Here is an 18,805-nt window from a genome sequence, read left to right as displayed (position 1 = left end):
GGCGGCATTCTCTTCTGCAACAGTAATTAAGCAAACATGAGTACAAAGGTACTCAGCAAGACTTACATCAGATCCTACATACATGCACATTATCAACTAAGGGGTAGTGGAGTTATTGCAGCAAGCCAGCTTTGACTCTTGGCTAAACTATCTTACGAGACACCAACTTGTAATTGTTTTGTGCACACGAGTCCACTACTCACCACAACAATACACTACCGCGGATCCTCTCCCGTCATCCTATGGAAGGGCCATCCACGACACTCACACTTGTCTTGAGGCTTTTAGTAGTTTCCATTTACTTGTCTATAAATTGTATAGGCAACCAAGTGGTCCTTTACCGCGAACGCGGCTATTCGAATAGATGATGTTAACCCTGCAGGGGTGTATTTCTTCACACACGCTTCCACCACTTATCGCCATTTACATGTCATGTACTCGGCAGCCTTCAAGCGGAAGCCCAACGAGGCTGTCGGCCACGGCCTGACTAAACACTCAAGTCTCTAGTCCAGGTTTATCGCCTATTCAGGTTCCATCCACAGGGAGTCTGGCCGAGATTTCCACGTACGACCCCGAACGATGTGTACAGGGTTTCGAGACACCAAACGGGCGCCCGACATACCCGGCCACGTACCTATCGGATCATAGCCCACCCTGAGGGTCAGCGCTGCGCACGGCCTCCAGTATACTACAAACACCAGAAACTACTTGCAACTCCTGGAAAGAGGACAAGGGCGGTTAATAAGCCAAGAGGGTCAATTGAGGATCCCAATGCATGGTAGTAGCTGATCTTAAATCACACATACAGATCTAAGTTCTTAGGAACGGTTCCAATGAAACAACCCACCATGTACTCCTACGTGGCCTCTCATCGATACCTCTACCAAATCGTGTTCAACACTTCACTCTCATCACCCACATGATCATTTCACTCTAGCCCATCATCCAGATGAACCAGACCTGACACGACTCTAAGCATCACAGGCATAGCAAGGTACAAAACACAAACATGGCTCAATCAACTCCTACACATGCTAGTGGGTTTCATGTAGTTACTGTGGCAATGACAGGTCATGCAGAGGAAATGGGTTCAACTACCGTAACACTCAGCAGTTTGAAATGTTGTTGTCTTAAATGCAGTAAATGAGAGCAGGAGCGAGAACATGGGATTTTATTGATATGATCAAATGGTGGTTTCTTGTCTCGCAGATCGGTAGACTGGTACTATCCTTCAGTTGGGTATTCACGGTAATCGTCCGGAACAGAACCTACCACAGAGAACACACCGGTAACACAATCAATACACGACAATATGCAACAATATGATGCATGCATATCACATGGCAAAATGAGTGTGTTAGGCTAATGCAACTACAACCAGATGGGTTTGAGCCATTTTGAACCAAAGGTTCAACCCCCAAACTCATTTTGTGATCTTAAATAGTGCTTTATCATGTTTTGCACTAAACAGTAAGGTTAAGTTGCTTAAACATGCCTGAAATCAGTACGGATGAATAGATTGGATTTTTATGATCACTTTTCATATATAAATCTTTGCATTTGGAGTTAGAGATTAATTTCTATGATTTTTAGAAGTTAGCACTATTTTCTGCATTTCCTGAATAAGAATAAATCCACAAAATGCATTACTGCGTTAGCACTGCGTCTGGGCAGTCCAGATCAAACCTGACCAGTGGGACCCACTGGTCAGTGTCATAGTTAGTTAACTAACAAATTAAGGTTAGTTTAATTGCTAACCTAGGTTTGACCAAAGGACAGGGCCCACATGTCAGTGACCCAGGGGGTCAAATCCCTGGTCAAACTGGGTCAACTCACCGGTGTTTAGCCGTCGGCGACGACCAGACGCGACGGAGGGTGCGGATTTCGCACTCCGGTGACCAAATGGACGGCGGAGGCCACCTATGGGTAGCTGGGAGCAAGCCGCGTCGAGGGCTGGTGGTGGTTGAGCTCGGGGTCGCCGGAAATGACGCCAGCAACAAGCTTGGTGGCTGCCGGAGTTTGGGCGATGTCGAACATGTCGTTGCAATGATCTTGGAGGCACGGGGCTAGCTCCTACGAGGCCTACGCGGTGCGGTGATTGTAAAGGACACATTGGTGAGGCCGTTGCATGGCCGGAGCCTCGTCAGCAACGAGCTTAGGCGGCGGCGCGTGCGGGTGTGCTCGTGCGGTTTCTACAGTGTGCGGCAGCAAGAACGGAGAGAAGGGGGAGAGGCAAGAGCTCACAGCGGTCACGGCAAGCTAGGCAGTGGTGTCAGGGACGAGCTGGAGTGAGCGAGACGGCGAGGTGGATCTCCAGCGACGCGAGACGGAGCGAGGTCGGTGCAGTGGCTTCGGGGCGAGTGAGCGCTCGAGGCTCGGTCTGCTCGATGAAGCGGAGGGTGGCGGAGCTCCTGGACACGGCGAGGCAACAAGGGGGCGACAGTGGCCGTGGTTACGACGGTGGTGCGGCTGCGGTGGTGTCGGCCATGGTGGGGAGAGAGCAAGAGAGAGGCGCAGGGGGGAGTGAGGTGTCGGGGAGGTCAGGGCAACGAGGGGGAACTCATCCACGCGTCGAGCAGCTCGGTGGCAAGCAGGTGACGGCGTGGCGAGCTCGGGCGCGCCGGCGCTCTCCTCTCTGCCTGCCTGGCGAGAGGAGTCAGCTAACTGGCCATGGGCTAGCACAGTTCTGGGTGGCCAGATGGGCCGGCAGGTAAGTGTGGCCAGGTAAGTGCTTTTCCTTTTTATTTCTGTTTTCTTTTCTTTCTATAACTTTGTGGCTTTATTTAAAATGCTAGAACAAACCCAAAAATCATGAAACTGCTCATGGCTACTGTTTAGAATATTTCCAATAGCAAACATTTTAGTTCATGATTATTTGGACATTTAAAATATTATATAGCATTTAAATGCCCAAATGCAAATAGAGTATGATTTAGTTCAGTGACCTAATGTTATCCTAAAAAATTGTGCACCATTTTTGTCAGAGGTTCTAGACCAAGGCAAAGATGCCGAACATTTTAGAAGGGCATTTTAGGTTCATTGAAAAATATTTTAGTAAACCCTAGTTTGATTAGGTGGCGTTGGAGGTTTCTGCCATCCTCATTTCAACTCTCTGTGTAAAGTAAACATGATGCAGTCACTCTAATGCATGCACTGACTAGGGTTGTGACAACTCACCCCCACTCAGAAAAATCTCGTCCCGAGATTTAGGATCCACCGGAAATAAAGTAGGGTAATCGAGTCGAAGACGATCCTCCCTTTCCCAAGTGGCTTCTTTCTTGGAATGGTGTGACCATTGAACCTTGAGAAACTTGATGTTATGGCGTCGAGTGGTACGTTCAGCTTGATCAAGGATACGAACGGGATATTCCCGATATGTGAGATTATCTTGGAAATCAAGCGTTTCATGGTCCACTCCACGGATAGGATCCGAAAAGCAACGCTTGAGTTGAGAGACGTGAAAGACATCATGAACTCTAGAGAGGTGCGGAGGTAGTTCCAATTGGTAGGCAACTTCTCCTCGTTTGGCAAGAATGCGAAAGGGTCCAATGTAGCGAGGAGCCAATTTGCCTTTGATACCGAAGCGATGGGTTCCCTTCAGAGGAGTAACCCGATGGTAAGCCTTCTCGTTAACTTCAAAGATCATGGCTTTATGTTTACGATCATATTGGCTCTTTTGACGAGATTGGGTTGTTTTCAACTTTTCACGAACAATGCGAATTTGCTCTTTTGCTTCCTGGATCATATCCGGGCCAAAGAATTGTCTTTCCCTACTTTTTGACCAGTTAAGAGGCGTTCTACACCTTCGTCCATGTAGAACTTCAAAAGGAGCTTTACACAAGCTAGATTAATAGCTATTGTTATAAGCAAATTTGACAACTGGAAGGCATTTCTCCCAATCCATTCCGAATGGGATAACAGAAGCTCGGAGCATATCTTCCAGAATTTGATTGACACGTTCTACTTGACCACTTCATTGAGGGTGGAAGGCGGTGCTAAAGGAGAGACGAGTTCCCACAGCATTTTGGAAACTTTCCCAAAATCGAGAGGTGAAGAGACTTCCACGATCTGAGTTAATCTCCAATGGAACACCATGAAGAGACACTATTCGAGAGATATATAGATTTGCTAGCTGGCTAGCGGTTATGGTCTCTTGGACAGGAAGGAAATGGGCTACTTTGAAAAGACGATCGATGACGATGAAGATAGCATTATTCCCTCTCTTGGTCCTGGGAAAACCGGTGATGAAATCCATACCGATCTTATCCCATTTCCGTTCAGGAATAGCTAAAGGTTGAAGGGTGCCAGCAGGCTGTTGATGCTCTTCTTTAACACGATGACAGACATCGCAATTAGCAATATAATGAGCATTTTCTCTCTTCATCCTAGTCCACCAGAACCTCTGGCGTAGGTCCTGATACATTTTTGTACTATCGGGATGAAATGTGAGAGGAGATTCATGAGCTTCCTTAAGGATCAATTGCCGTAGTTATTGTTTCTTGGGAACCACTAAACGGTTCTCGAAGAATACGACACCTTGATCATTCACGGTGAAACATTTAGCAACTCCTCGAGCAATGTTCTCCTTGATCCGAGATATCCCCTTGTCATACCGCTGAGTGGTTATGATATGATCCGTAAGGGTAGGTTTCGCAACAAGGTAGAAAAGAATCCTTGAGGAACAATATGAAGGTTAAGCTTCCGGAAATCCTCATGAAGAAGTGGTTGACTTTATTGTAACATCAGGTTGTTACAATAAGATTTACGACTTAGTGCATCAGTCATGACATTGGCTTTTCCCGGGGTGTAAGTTATTCCTAAGTCGTAATCTGTGATCAACTCAGCCCAACGTCTTTGCCTGAGATTCAAATCCGGTTGGGTGAATATGTATTTTAGACTTTGGTGATCGGTGATGATTTTGCAACGATTACCAAGGAGGTAATGTCGCAAGGTTTTGAGCGCATGGACTACAACTACAAGCTCTAGATCATGTGTAGGATAATTTTCCTCATGTGGATGCAACTGCCGTGAAGCATAGGCAATTACATGGCGATCTTGCATGTGTATGCAACCTAGTCCTTGTCGCGCGGTGTCGCAATAGATAACAAATTCCTTGGAGAAATCTGGTGGTACCAGTACGGGAGCAGATGTCAGGCGTCTTTTCAGTTCCTGGAAACTGTACTCGCACTGTGGGGTCCACTCAAACTTTTTATCTTTCTTGAGGAGTTCAGTTAGAGGTTTAGCAACATTGGAGAAATTCTCGACAAAGTGGCGGCAGTAGCTCGCTAAGCCAAGGAAACTCCAAACTTGCTTGACCGATTCAGGTGGAGTCCAATTAAGAAAGGCTTGAACTCGCTTGGGATTGACAGCAATACCCTTACTAGGGATTACATGGCCTAGGTAGGTCACTTCTGGCAACCAGAATTCACATTTGGAGAATTTTGCATAAAGGCGATGCTCTCGAAGTTTCGTCAATACTAGCCTTGGATGCTTGGCATGTTCTTCCTCATTTTTAGAATAGATGAGTATATCATTGAGGTATACCACGACGAATTTATCCAAGTACTCCATGAAGATCGAGTTCACTAATCGAGAGAAGGTGGCTGGGGCATTGGTTAAACCGAAGGACATGACGGTGTACTCGTATTGGCCATAACGAGTAACAAAGGCTGCTTTGGGAATGTCCCCGTTCTTGATTTTGATTTGATGGTATCCCAACCTCAAATCCATCTTATAAAAGATTGAGGATCCAGTGAGCTGGTCATACAGGTCATTGATCCTGGGGAGTGGATACTTGTTCTTTATGGTGACCAAATTTACGGGTCGATAATCTACAACCATCCGATCCGTACCATCCTTCTTCTTGACGAAGAGGGCGGGGCAAGCCCATGGAGAAGAACTAGGATGGATGAAACCCTTTTTCAAGGACTCATCGAGTTGTTTCTTGAGTTCAGCTAGTTCTAGTGGTGCCATATTATAAGGTCTCCTAGAGATTGGGACGGTTCCCGGGACAAGATCTATCACGAACTCGACATCCCTGTAAGGGGGAACACCTAGCAGTTCCTCTGGAAAGACATTCGGAAAGTCACGAACTACCGGAACGTCTTCGAGATCTGGCAAAGTACTGGCATTAAGAGAGTAGAGCTGACGCTTACACATTCGGGTCAAGACATTGACTACCTTGCCCGATGGATGTGTAAGTTGAACGGTCCTAGAGTAACAATCAATCTTAGCATGATGGGCTGTCATCCAGTCCATACCCAAGATGATATTAATGTTCGAGGATTTGAGAGCTATCAAAGACGCAAGGAAAACAAGTCTATCGACATGAATTTCATTCCCATGGCTTACTCTAGAAGTTTGCCATCTAGAACCAGGAGTAGAAATTTCCATGGTGGAGGGCATATCACAAAATGCAGTGTTGTGCAAACGAGCATAGCTCTACGATATAAATGAATGAGATGCTCCAATATCGAAAAGAACAAATGTCGGATGGCAATTAACAACAAGTGTACCAAGAACAACGTTAGGATCATCCTGAGCCTCTTCAGCTGAGACACAGTTCACATGGCCACGTGCAGAGGTGGCTAGTTTGGCTTAATACACCTTCCCTGTTGGCTTGCCACGGCCAATAGCCTTTCCGGACTGGTTGGGGTTGTTGTTTTGGGGGCACTCTTGCATGTAGTGACCCGGTTCTCCACACTTGAAACATGTCATCGTGTTGGTGCGTGGAGGAGCATTGGCGGCTGATCCACCATAAGTCTTGGGCGGTGCATATTGCTGGGTTGGATGAGGCGCCTGATAGGATGGCCTCAGAGTGAACCTGGGTGGGAGAGTTGTGTTTGGCACCCACACCTGGCGCTTCTGAGAGCCAGAACCGGATGAGGAACTAGTGTCACGGGCGTGCTTGCGTGTAGCTTCAAAGTCAGTCTGACCTGCCTCAACATTGATAGCCTTGTTCACTCGCTTCTGGAAGGAAGTGCATTCGTGCAGACGAAGATCACGGCGAAGCTCGGGGCTGAGTCCCTTGTGGAACCTCGCCTGCTTCTTAGCGTCGATGGACACTTCTTCAGGTGCATAGCGTGCTAGGTTTCCAAACTCTCTGTTGTATGCATCCACGGTTAGCCTGCCCTGGGTGAAGTTGTAGAACTCCTCCCTCTTACGATTCATAAGACCTTCCGGGATGTGGTGCTCACGGACAGCCTCATTGAAGTCTGCCCAAGTGGTATTCTGGCCAGCTGGACGCATGACCTCATAGTTTTTCCACCAAAGGCTGGCGGGGCTTTCAAGATGATAAGCGATGTAAGTGACCTTGTCAGCTTCGGCTACGTGTGCAGAACATAGCTTGTGGGTGATGCTACGGAGCCAATCATCCACATCGAAAGGCTCGACGGAATGATGGAAGGTAGGTGGATACAGCTTGATGAAGTCATTGAGAGACACCAAGTCGTTCCTCTGGTGATGTGCAGTGTTCTGCTCAATGCGTTCCAGCAGTTAATTGGTCTCACGTTTGTTCCTTTCAGCCTCCAACATGACCTCAGCTAGGGAAGGTGGATGATTTAGATTCTCATCCCTAGCTCCACTGGCTTCACCCTGCTCTTGGGCAGCAGGGGTGCTTCGGATGTTGACCATCCTAGGGAAACAAAACAATGGTTTAGACAAGGACGGCAAAACTCTGACATATGAGTGCAGAATGTAATGGATGACACAGAATGTAGAGATGTTCATCTATACGACATGGTAATACAAAAACTGCCATACATATACTATCGGTTATACACACCATACATAGTTTAGTACAAGCCCAAGCTGAAGTACAACTGTGGTGAAAGAAAGATTACATCTCATCGGAGGCATTCCAAGCTCCTATACATTATTTTTCTACACCTCTGGAATTCAATACACACTAAGTCATATTCCACAAGACGCACAGGACTATGGAGATATAACTACTACATACTACTAGTGCCATGATCCAGCTCAGTCGTCTCCGTCTCCGTAGTAATCTTCATAAAGATTACCCGCATAGCGTGGAAGTGGAATATGCGGATCTGGAAACTCCCGGTTGCGTGGGGCCTGTGGACCATAAGGACTTGGATGAGGCCTTGGTCCCATGAACGGCGGCAGACGACGCCCATGTGGAGGTGTGATGCCTCCAACGCCAGGATAGTCCATACGAGCTGGCAGACGAGTGCGTCTAGGGTACAAATCCTGCATATCAAGGTAACCAGTTTGCACGGCGGGTGCAAGCCGTGTCAGGGTGGCCCAGTGGTCCGCTCGAGTGTTGTACAACTCCATGCGGAGGGCACGGTTCTCACGGTCCCTTTCCTCCAACATCGTTGTGGTGGTACGAAGGCGCGGCTCCTCATGAGTAGCGTCAGCATAAAGGCCAGTGTAATAACCCTCCTGACTAGTGAGTGCTGCTGGCAGATAGCAGAACTCAGTGTTCTGAAGTGATGCATGCCCGGCTCGAATGATAGTGATCATGGAGTAAGCAGCATCCTGGACAGACATCCCCATGGTAACTTTGGGCCCTTAAGACCAGTGAAGGGGATCGGTAGCTCCGGGGTAGGAAGGAAATATCCTCACTGTGCAGATATACTGACTCTGATTAAAATCACGATACTGCTCTTCAACGGTATACTCTGGATACCATCGATAGCCTGTCTCTGTCATCACACGGACCAACATGGCCGTGTGCCCGGGCACGTCAATGCACCGAGTCAGACATACCACTTGGTGTGGTGTGCGAGAAGCCATCTGAAACGCGAAATAATGCAAAGGCATTAGAATTTCTAGTAGAAATCTGACAACATAACGTGTGTAAATGCTCCAAAAGGATTTTGAGACATTTTTCAAAGAATTGCATAGTCACTCAACAACATCATAACAAGGTTCTGGGTCCAACTAACAACATACCGAGGTAGTAAAACTGGACTTGACTTAGTTGGACCTAGAACCATGTTATGATGTTGTTGAGTGACTATGCAATCCTTTGCAAAATGTCTCAAAATCCTTTTTGAGCATTTACAGCTGTTATGTTGTCCGACTTCTACTAGAAATTCTAATGCCTTTGCATTATTTCATGTTTCAGATGACTTCCCGCACCACACACCAGGTGGCACGTCTGACTCGGTGCATTGACGTGCCCGGGCACACGGCCATGCTGGTCCGTGTGATGACAGAGATAGACTATCGATGGTATCCAGAATATACCGTTGAAGAGCAGTATCTAGATTTTAATCAGAGTCAGTATATCTACACAGTGAGGATATTTCCTTCCTTCCCCAGAGCTACTGACCCCCTTAATTGGTCTTACGGGCTCGGAGTTACCGTGGAGATGTCCGTACAGGATGCTGCTTACTCCATGATCACTATCATTCGAGTCGGGCATGCATTGCTTCAGAACACCGAATTCTGCTATTTGCCAGCAGCACTTACTGGTCAGGAGGGTTATTACACTGGCATTTATGCTGACGCTACTCATGAGGAGCCACGCCTTCGTACCACCACAGAGATGTTGGAGGAAAGGGACCATGAGAACCGTGCCCTTCGCATGGAGCTGTACAACACTCGAGCGGACCACTGGGCCACTCTAACATGGCTTGCACCTGTCGTGCAGACTGGTTACCTTGATATGCAGGATTTGTACCCCGTACGCACTCATCTTCTAGCTCGCATGGACTATCCTGCTGTTGGAGGTATCACACCTCCACGTGGGCGTCGTGTGCCACCGTTCGTGGGACCAAGGACTCATGCAAGTCCTTATGGTCCACAGGCCCCACGCTACTGGGAGTTTCTAGATCCGCATGTTCCGCTTTCAAGCTACGCGGATAATCTTTATGAAGATTACTACGGAAACAGAGACGACTGAGCTGGATCATGGCACTAGTAGTAATGTAGTAGTTGTAACTCTACAGTCCTGCGTGTCTTGTGGAATATGACTTAGTGTGTACTGAATTCCGGAGGTGTAGAAAAATAATGTATAGGAGTTTGGAATGCCTCCGATGAGATGTAATCTTTCTTTCACCACAGTTGTACTTCAGCTTGGGCTTGTACTAAACTATGTATGGTGTGTATGACCGATGGTATATATATGGCAGTTTCTGTATTACCATGTCGTACATATGAACATCTCTGCATTCCATGTCATCCATTACATTCTGCACTCCTATGTTAGAGTTTTGCCATCCTTGTCTAAACCATTGTTTTGTTTCCCTAGGATGGTCAACACCCGAAGCACCCTTGCTGCCCAAGAGCAGGGTGAAGCCAGTGGGGCTAGGGATGGGAATCTGCCTCATCCACCTTCCCTGGCTGAGGTCATGTTAGAGGCTGAAAGGAACAAACATGAGAACAATCGACTGCTGGAACGCATTGAGTAGAACACTGCACATCACTAGAGGAACGACTTGGTGTCTCTCAATGACTTCATCAAGCTGTATCCACCCACCTTCCATCATTCCGTTGAGCCTCTCAATGTGGATGATTGGCTCCACAGCATCACCCACAAGCTACGTTATGCACACGTAGCCGAAGCTGACAAGGTCACTTACGTCGCTTATCATCTTGAAGGCCCCGCCAGCCTTTGGTGGGAAAACTATGAGGCCATGCGCCCAGCTGGCCAGGATACCACTTGGGTAGACTTCAGTGAGGCTTTCCGTGAGCACCACATCCCGGAAGGTCTTATGGATCATAAGAGGGAGGAGTTCTGCAACTTCACCCAGGGCAGGCTAACCGTGGATGCATACAGCAGAGAGTTTGGAAACCTAGCACGCTATGCACCTGAAGAAGTGTACACCGACGCTAAGAAGCATGCGAGGTTCTGCAAGGGACTTAGCCCCGGGCTTCGCCGTGATCTTCGTCTGCACGAACGCACTTCCTTCCAGAAGCTAGTGAACAAGGCTATCAGTGCTGAGACAGGTCAGACTGACTTTGAAGCTACACGCAAGCACGCCCGTGATACTGGTTCCTCATCCAGTTCTGGCTCTCAAAAGCACCGGGTGTGGGTGCCAAACATAGCTCTACCACGCAGGTTCACTCCGAGGCCATCCTATCAGGCGCCTCGTCTAACCCATCAGTATGCATCGCCCAAGACTTATGATGGATCAGCTGCCAATGCTCCTCCACGCACCAACACTGTGACATGTTTCAAATGTGGAGAACCGGGTCACTACATGCGAGAGTGTCCCCAGAACAACAACCCCAACCCGTCTGGAATGGCCGTTGGCTGTGGCAAGCCAACAGGGAAGGTGTATTACGCCAAACTAGTCACCTCTGCACATGGCCATGTGAACTGTGTCTCAGCTGAAGAGGCTCAGGATGATCCTAACGTCGTTCTTCGTACGCTCCTTGTTAATTGCCATCCAGCATCTCTTCTTTTTGATACTGGAGCATCTCATTCATTTATATCTGAGAGCTATGCTTGTTTGCACAATGCCGCATTTTGTGATATGCCCTCCACCATAGAAATTTCTACTCCTGGTTCTAGATGGCAAACTTCTAGAGTAAGCCATGGGAATGAAATTCATGTCGATAGACTTGTTTTCCTTGCATCTTTGATAGCTCTCAAATCCTCGGACATTAATATCATCTTGGGTATGGACTGGATGATAGCCCATCATGCTAAGATTGATTACTACTCTAGGACTGTTCAACTTGCACATCCATCGGGCAAGGTAGTCAATGTCTTGACCCGAGTGTCTGAGCGTCAGCTCTTCTCTCTTAATGCCAGGCATTTTCCAGATCTCGAAGAAATCCCGGTAGTCCATGACTTTCCGGATGTCTTTTTAGAGGAACTGCCAGGTGTTCCACCTGACAGGGGTATCGAGTTCGTGATAGATCTTGTCCCGGGAACCGTCCAAATCTCTAGGAGACCTTATAAGATGGCACCACTAGAACTAGCTGAACTCAAGAATCAACTCGATGAGTCCTTGAAAAAGGGTTTCATTCGTCCTAGTTCTTCTCCACGGGCTTGCCCCATCCTCTTCGTCAAGAAGAAGGATGGTACGGATCAGATGGTTGTAGATTATCGACCCGTCAATTTGGTCATCATAAAGAACAAGTATCCGCTCCCCAGGATCAATGACCTGTATGACCAGCTCGTTGGATCCTTAGTCTTTTCTAAGATGGATTTGAGGTTGGGCTACCATCAAATCAAAATCAAGAACGGGGACATTCCCAAAACGGCCTTTGTTACTCGTTATGGCCAATACGGGTACACCGTCATGTCCTTTAGTTTAACGAATGCCCCATCCACCTTCTCTCAGTTAATGAACTCGATCTTCATGGAGTACTTGGATAAATTCGCCGTGGTATACCTCAATGATATACTCATCTATTCCAAAAATGAGGAAGAACATGCCGAGCATCTAAGGCTAGTATTGATGAAACTTCGAGAGCATCGCCTTTATGCCAAATTCTCTAAATGTGAATTCTGGTTGCCAGAAGTGACCTACCTAGGCCATGTAATCTCTGGTAAGGGTATTGTTGTCAATCTCGAGCGAGTTCAAGCCGTTCTTAATTGGACTCCACCTGAATCGGTCAAGCAAGTTTGGAGTTTCCTTGGCTTAGTGAGCTACTACCGCCGCTTTGTCGAGAATTTCTCCAAGGTTGCTAAACCTCTAACTGAACTTCTCAAGAAAGATAAAAAGTTTGAGTGGACCCCGCAGTGCGAGTACAGTTTTCAGGAACTGCAAAGACGCCTGACATCTGCTCCCGTACTGGTACCACCAGATTTCTCCAAGGACTATGTTATCTATTGCAACACCTCGCGACAAGGACTAGGTTGCATACTCATCCAAGATCGTCATGTAATTGCCTATGCTTCACGGCAGTTGCATCCACATGAGGTAAATTATCCTACACATGATTTAGTGCTTGCAGCTGTAGTCCACGCGCTCAAAACCTGGCAACATTACCTCCTCGGTAATCGTTGTGAAATCATCACCGATCACCAAAGTCTGAAATACATATTCACCCAACCAGATTTGAATCTCAGGCAAAGACGTTGGGTCGAGTGGATCACATATTACGTCTTTGGGATAACTTACACCTTGGGAAAAGCCAATGTCATGGCTTATACACTAAGTCGTAAATCTTATTGTAACAACTTGATGTTACACCAAAGTCAACCACTTCTCCATGAGAAATTTCGGAAGCTTAACCTTCATATCATTCCTCAAGGATTCCTTTCTACCTTGGTGGCGAAACCTACCCTTATGGATCATATCATAACCGCTCAGCGGTATGACAAGGGGATATCTCGGATCAAGGAGAACATTGCTAGCGGAGTTGCTAAATGTTTCACTGTGAATGATCAAGGTGTTGTCTTCTTCGAGAACCGTTTAGTGGTTCCCATGAAACGACAACTACATCAATTGATCCTTAAGGAAGCTCATGAATCTCCTCGCACAATTCATCCTGATAGTACTAAAATGTATCAGGACATACGCCAGAGGTTCTGGTGGACTAGGATGAAGAGAGAAATTGCTGAGTATATTGCTAATTGCGACGTCTATTATTGTGTTAAACCAGAGCATCAACGGCCTGCTGGCACCCTTCAACCTTTAGCTATTATTGAATGGAAATGGGATAAGATTGGTATGGATTTCATCACCGGTTTTCCCAGGACCAAGAGAGGGAATAATGCTATCTTTCTCGTCAAAGGACACATGCCGGCCAGCCTAAGTGTTCCGGACCAATAGCAAGCTACCAAGGCTCAGTGGAAGCACTAGGAGACATTTCCCGGTAAGAGAGGCTACCAAGGATAAATAACTAGGTAGTCAGGTCCCACACATACCAAGCATTTCAAATCATACACACAATATGCTCGATATGTCCAAATACAACATGGCATCACAACAAAACTCTACAACTCAAGTACTTTATTTAAAAGGCTCCAGAGAGCCATACATATCATTCATACAGATAGGGGTCACACGACCCGACATTCAAGTCATACAAGCATACAAGCACAAGCGGAAGCAACTTGTCTGAGTACATACAACTAAAAAACAAACAGGCTTGAGGAAGCCTAACTATCTACAAGGGTCCTTCACATGCTTAGGATCACCACCTGGGCATCAAGCTACTCATCAACGTCGAGGTCTACGTAAAACCCATCAGAAGGGACGACATTCTCTTCTGCAACAGTAATTAAGCAAATATGAGTACAAAGGTACTCAGCAAGACTTACATCAGATCCTACATATATGCACCTTATCAACTAAGGGGTAGTGGAGTTATTGCAGCAAGCCAGCTTTGACTCTTGGCTAACTATCTTACGAGACACCAACTTTTAATTGTTTTGTGCACACGAGTCCACTACTCACCACAACAATACACTACCACGGATCCTCTCCCATCATCCTACGGAAGGGCCATCCACGACACTTACACTTGTCTTGAGGCTTTTAGTAGTTTCCATTTACTTGTCTATGAACTATATAGGCAACCAAGTGGTCCTTTATCGCAGACGCGGCTATTCAAATAGATGATGTTAACCCTGTAGGGGTGTATTTCTTCACACACGCTTCCACCACTTATCGCCGTTTACACGACATGTACTCGACAACCTTCAAGCGGAAGCGCAACGAGGGTGTCGGCCACGGCCTGACTAAATACTCAAGTCTCTAGTCCAGGTTTATCGCCTATTCAGGTTCCATCCGCAGGGAGTCTGGCCGAGGTTTCCACATACGGCCCCGAACGATGTGTATAGGGTTCCGAGACACCAAACGGGCGTTCGGCATACCCGGCCACGTACCTAACGCATCAAAGCCCATCCGAGGGTCAACGCTGCGCACGACCTCCAGTATACTACAAACACCAGAAACTACTTGCAACTCCTGGACAAAGGACAAGGGCAGTTAATAAGCCAAGATGGTCAATTGAGGATCCCAATGCATGGTAGTAGCTGATCTTAAATCACTTCCCTCCACCTTAGTCAGGGTGCAAACCCTAAACCCTAAGATGATTTATGCACCTGGACGGAGGGAGTAGTGTTGATTAAGAGGATGGGTGTAATTGATATCATCTTGATATTAATATATTCCCTTTATCAAGAAAATATTATATTTCAATATCAGGAACAACTTTAGGTGCCATAATCCCAACCTGACCACAATTTTTATTGTCATAAAAAAATTTGACCAGGGCTATCTGGTCGGCAACCTTGCTACTGGTGAATACAATATCGATTATGGATCGAGAGTGCCATATCTTCATGGAACGAGCATAATTTCATATCAGTTGTATGAGGTGATTAATTAGAAATGCCTCCAACACCTTATCACTCACCTATGGATCTATAGTTTACTGCTTCCGCCCATATGAGGTTAGCTAATTATGTCTCCATGTGGTTGCATGTGATCGATCTTTAGATGATAATGGAGCACTGCCAAGGGGAAGATTATAGCAACCCCAAGAATGCGCTCTGCGCTCAAGCTTTGGATAGGTCCAACCAAGTAAGGATATAACCACTTGAACTTTCTCCATCTTATTTTGTATAGAAATCAAGTGAAAATTAATGATACAAATACCCTGTCTCGAGCATGCCATTCCCAGTGTTCGACTCTGTATAATAACTTACTATATGGTTTTGGTTGGCACATTAATGTGTTCCTTTCAACCAAGTAAGTGACGTTTCACTGCAGCTGTGGAATGAAATTTCACATCCACACATTTTGTATAAAAAGTGTGTCTATGCATCTCCCGGACCAAACGACGAGAGTACATAAAGAAAGATCCTAAAGGAGGAAGTAGGAATACTTAAGCATCCACCTCCTCGTCCTCCAATGGGTTGCCAAGTAAGTCCACCTGAATTGATTGTACGAATATTTTTTTATTAATTATATGAAGACCTGATTATGACCAGATGTTCGATTCGCATGGATTCTTAGATCAAATGTTGCATTAAAGTTTATAAGTGACCCACCTGGTCGGTTGTTTGTACGTGGTGTGGGCTGGTGATAAGTATGTGGTATAATTACAGAGAATTAAACTTCGTATTTTTGGAGTACTATCGGTCATTTGTACCGAGCCACCGGTTTGGTCGTATATGATATCAAATTGGAACTAAAGTTGTACTCCCTCTGTCCCATAATATAAAACGTTTTCTGACACTGATAGAAAACGGCAGTTGTTTATTATGAATATCTTTATTGAACATTAATATTTAAAGTGTTGTATCCATGGCCTAATGATGTTTACGTACGGTTATGAACATTGGTCGGTTGTTGTCCATTAGTAATAAGAACACACCAGATCTGTGGAAGGATTATATTTAGGGGCAATTATGAAGACACATCGGCTATGATATGTTCATATACTCACTACACTACACTTGTGCAAATCTATCGGTTGTTAGCATAGGTGCAATTATTAAGATCTTGCATAATCAAAAGTTGTTTTTAAATCAGGTTCATTTTTTCCCATCTACAGACCTATGGTAATTACCTATCATATTTTTGGGCTAACAACAACATCACTAGGAAAGCCCTTGGGATCAAGAAGGTAAGCTACTAATTTTTTCCTTGGGAAGAATTTTCATCTTGTTATTTACATCAAAATTTTACCTTTCTGTTTTAACTCTATACACCATTTAATTAGGGGAGCAAGGACGAATGGGTGAGGTGCCACGAACGAGATTTACCTTATTCTTTAGAGATCAAGAGCACAATAAAGTACCATCATAACATGACCTTAAAAGGTTATCGTGCACTTGTATATAGGTAAACACTATTACTGTAAAAAAGTGTATCATATCATAAATATTTGCTTTATATTACTTGTGCCTGGCACAGTTTTTTTGAACTTCAGGCACAGTTGTGCAGAACTTTATTAGCATAAATACATAAAAAGAATAGGAGGTGCTCTTATTTCCATCTCTAATAAGTTGTCAGGTTATAACCTTATTATCTATCTTTGTTATACAGTGGAGACCATGATGCTATTATACCATTTCTCGGTACACAGTCTTGGGTGCGATCACTCAATTTCCCCATTGTGGATGAGTGGAGGGCTTGGCATCTAGATGGACAGTCCGCTGGGTGAGAATTTATATATAAGAAGTTGTATCATTAGTTCCATTTCCATGGTTGCTGTTGTATTCCTATTAATCTAGCATATAGATTTTTTTTGGATAAGTGTACTAATTTGAAATATAATGTATCTGTAGATTCACCATAACATACACAAACAACTTGACATTTGCTACGGTAAAGGTAACATGATATATCTCTGTCTCCAGATGGATTTAGAGCTGTCATTGGACCGTTCAAGATTTCCTTCATGTGATTCAATTTTGACTATCATTGAAAACATAAGAACTATACATCTAAATCTAATGCACTATATAAGCATGTGAATGGTAATATGGTATAGTACTCCAATATTGCTATTTCGATTATCTATATATTAGTTCATTTCTATTTCTAGATATCTATTTCTATATATTAGTATTAGTTAGTAGTACTATTAGTTACCGATCCCGGCTCTGTGAGTTCTTTCTTCCGTGATGAACTGTCGGCACCAGTCCTAAATTTTTTTCTCTGTGGACCGAGGAGAAAGGGGGCTCAGCAGGAAGAGGATTCTACCATGAGAGAAGCATAGAGGTCAACCCGCTTCAAATATGGAACATGGATTCTGGCAATGCAACGGAGTTGGGTCCTCATATCGATCCGAATGAATCAGTCTTTCTACAGAGGTCAATCTTTGCCTATTAGGCAAGAGGATAGCAAGTTCTAAATTCTGTCTCGGTAGGACATGGATTTCTATTACTATGAAATTCATAAATGAAAATGAAGTAGTTAATGGGAGGGCTACCGTTATCCCTTTTCTTGTATGTGTTCCTAAGAGAAGTAATTTGTCCTCATGTTTTGAGGTCTGTGTCCTTGATGACTGTTTTTAGAAATAGAAATAAAAAAAGAAACAAGAACAGAGGGAATAATACTTTTTCAACAAATACTATTCATCACCCAGGATATAGAATAAGTTATTCTTCACCCGAGGTAATCTTACGATGGCTTCATAAATAAATTACGTTTAGAATACAAATAGTTACATTCATATTGATTCACCACGTAAAATTTGGTATAAGAAAACAAAAAATAGGTTATAGGACCAGAAATATCGCATTTTATGTATATATTACACTATGTTTTTACGTTCGTAATTTTATGTAACATAAAATGTTTTTTACAGTGAGTATATATTTTCTTATGTTCTCTTTTTACGTATGAAATAAGGCAACATTTACGAAACCTAAAAATATGGTGCATTTACGTCAAAAAAAGAGGGGGTGAAGAATAACTATTCCTCATCCAGGGTGACGAATAGCGCGACCCTATGTATGTATGTATGTATGTGTATGTATGTATGTATAATATATATATATATATATATATGTGTGTGTGTGTGTGTGTGTGTGTGTGTGTGTGTGTGTGTGGGTGTGGGGGGGGGGGGATCTATAGATATCAGTTGTACTATTTTTTACTCCCTCCGTCTGAAAATACTTGTCATCAAAATGGATAAAAAGAGATGTATCTAGAACTAAAATATGTCTAGATACATTCCATTTTATCCATTTTGATGATAAGTATTTCCGGACGAAGGGAGTATTATAGATCCTTTTTTGAGAGTCCGATTTGACTACAATTGAAAACATAAGATCTGTACATCTAGTCCGAAATTGCTAATGGAGCCCGAGCTCCATGGAGCCCAAAATTGGAAAATTTGAAAATTAATTTTTTAGACTTCAAAAAGTTCTGAAAAAGCACACACTATGGATGCATATCACTTGTTTGTAAAG

General features: G+C 44.7%; 1 pseudogene; it reads left to right on the top strand.

Moving 5' to 3' along the window:
* LOC123091235 (serine carboxypeptidase-like 19) overlaps positions 1-17,965 on the top strand; it is a 56,437-nt pseudogene extending 38,472 nt beyond the window's left edge.
* Positions 17,966-18,805: the final 840 nt, after the last annotated feature.

Source organism: Triticum aestivum, chromosome 4B (genome assembly GCF_018294505.1).
Source record: "Triticum aestivum cultivar Chinese Spring chromosome 4B, IWGSC CS RefSeq v2.1, whole genome shotgun sequence".
Classification (NCBI taxonomy): domain Eukaryota; kingdom Viridiplantae; phylum Streptophyta; class Magnoliopsida; order Poales; family Poaceae; genus Triticum; species Triticum aestivum.
This window is presented reverse-complemented; position numbering and strand designations above follow the sequence as displayed.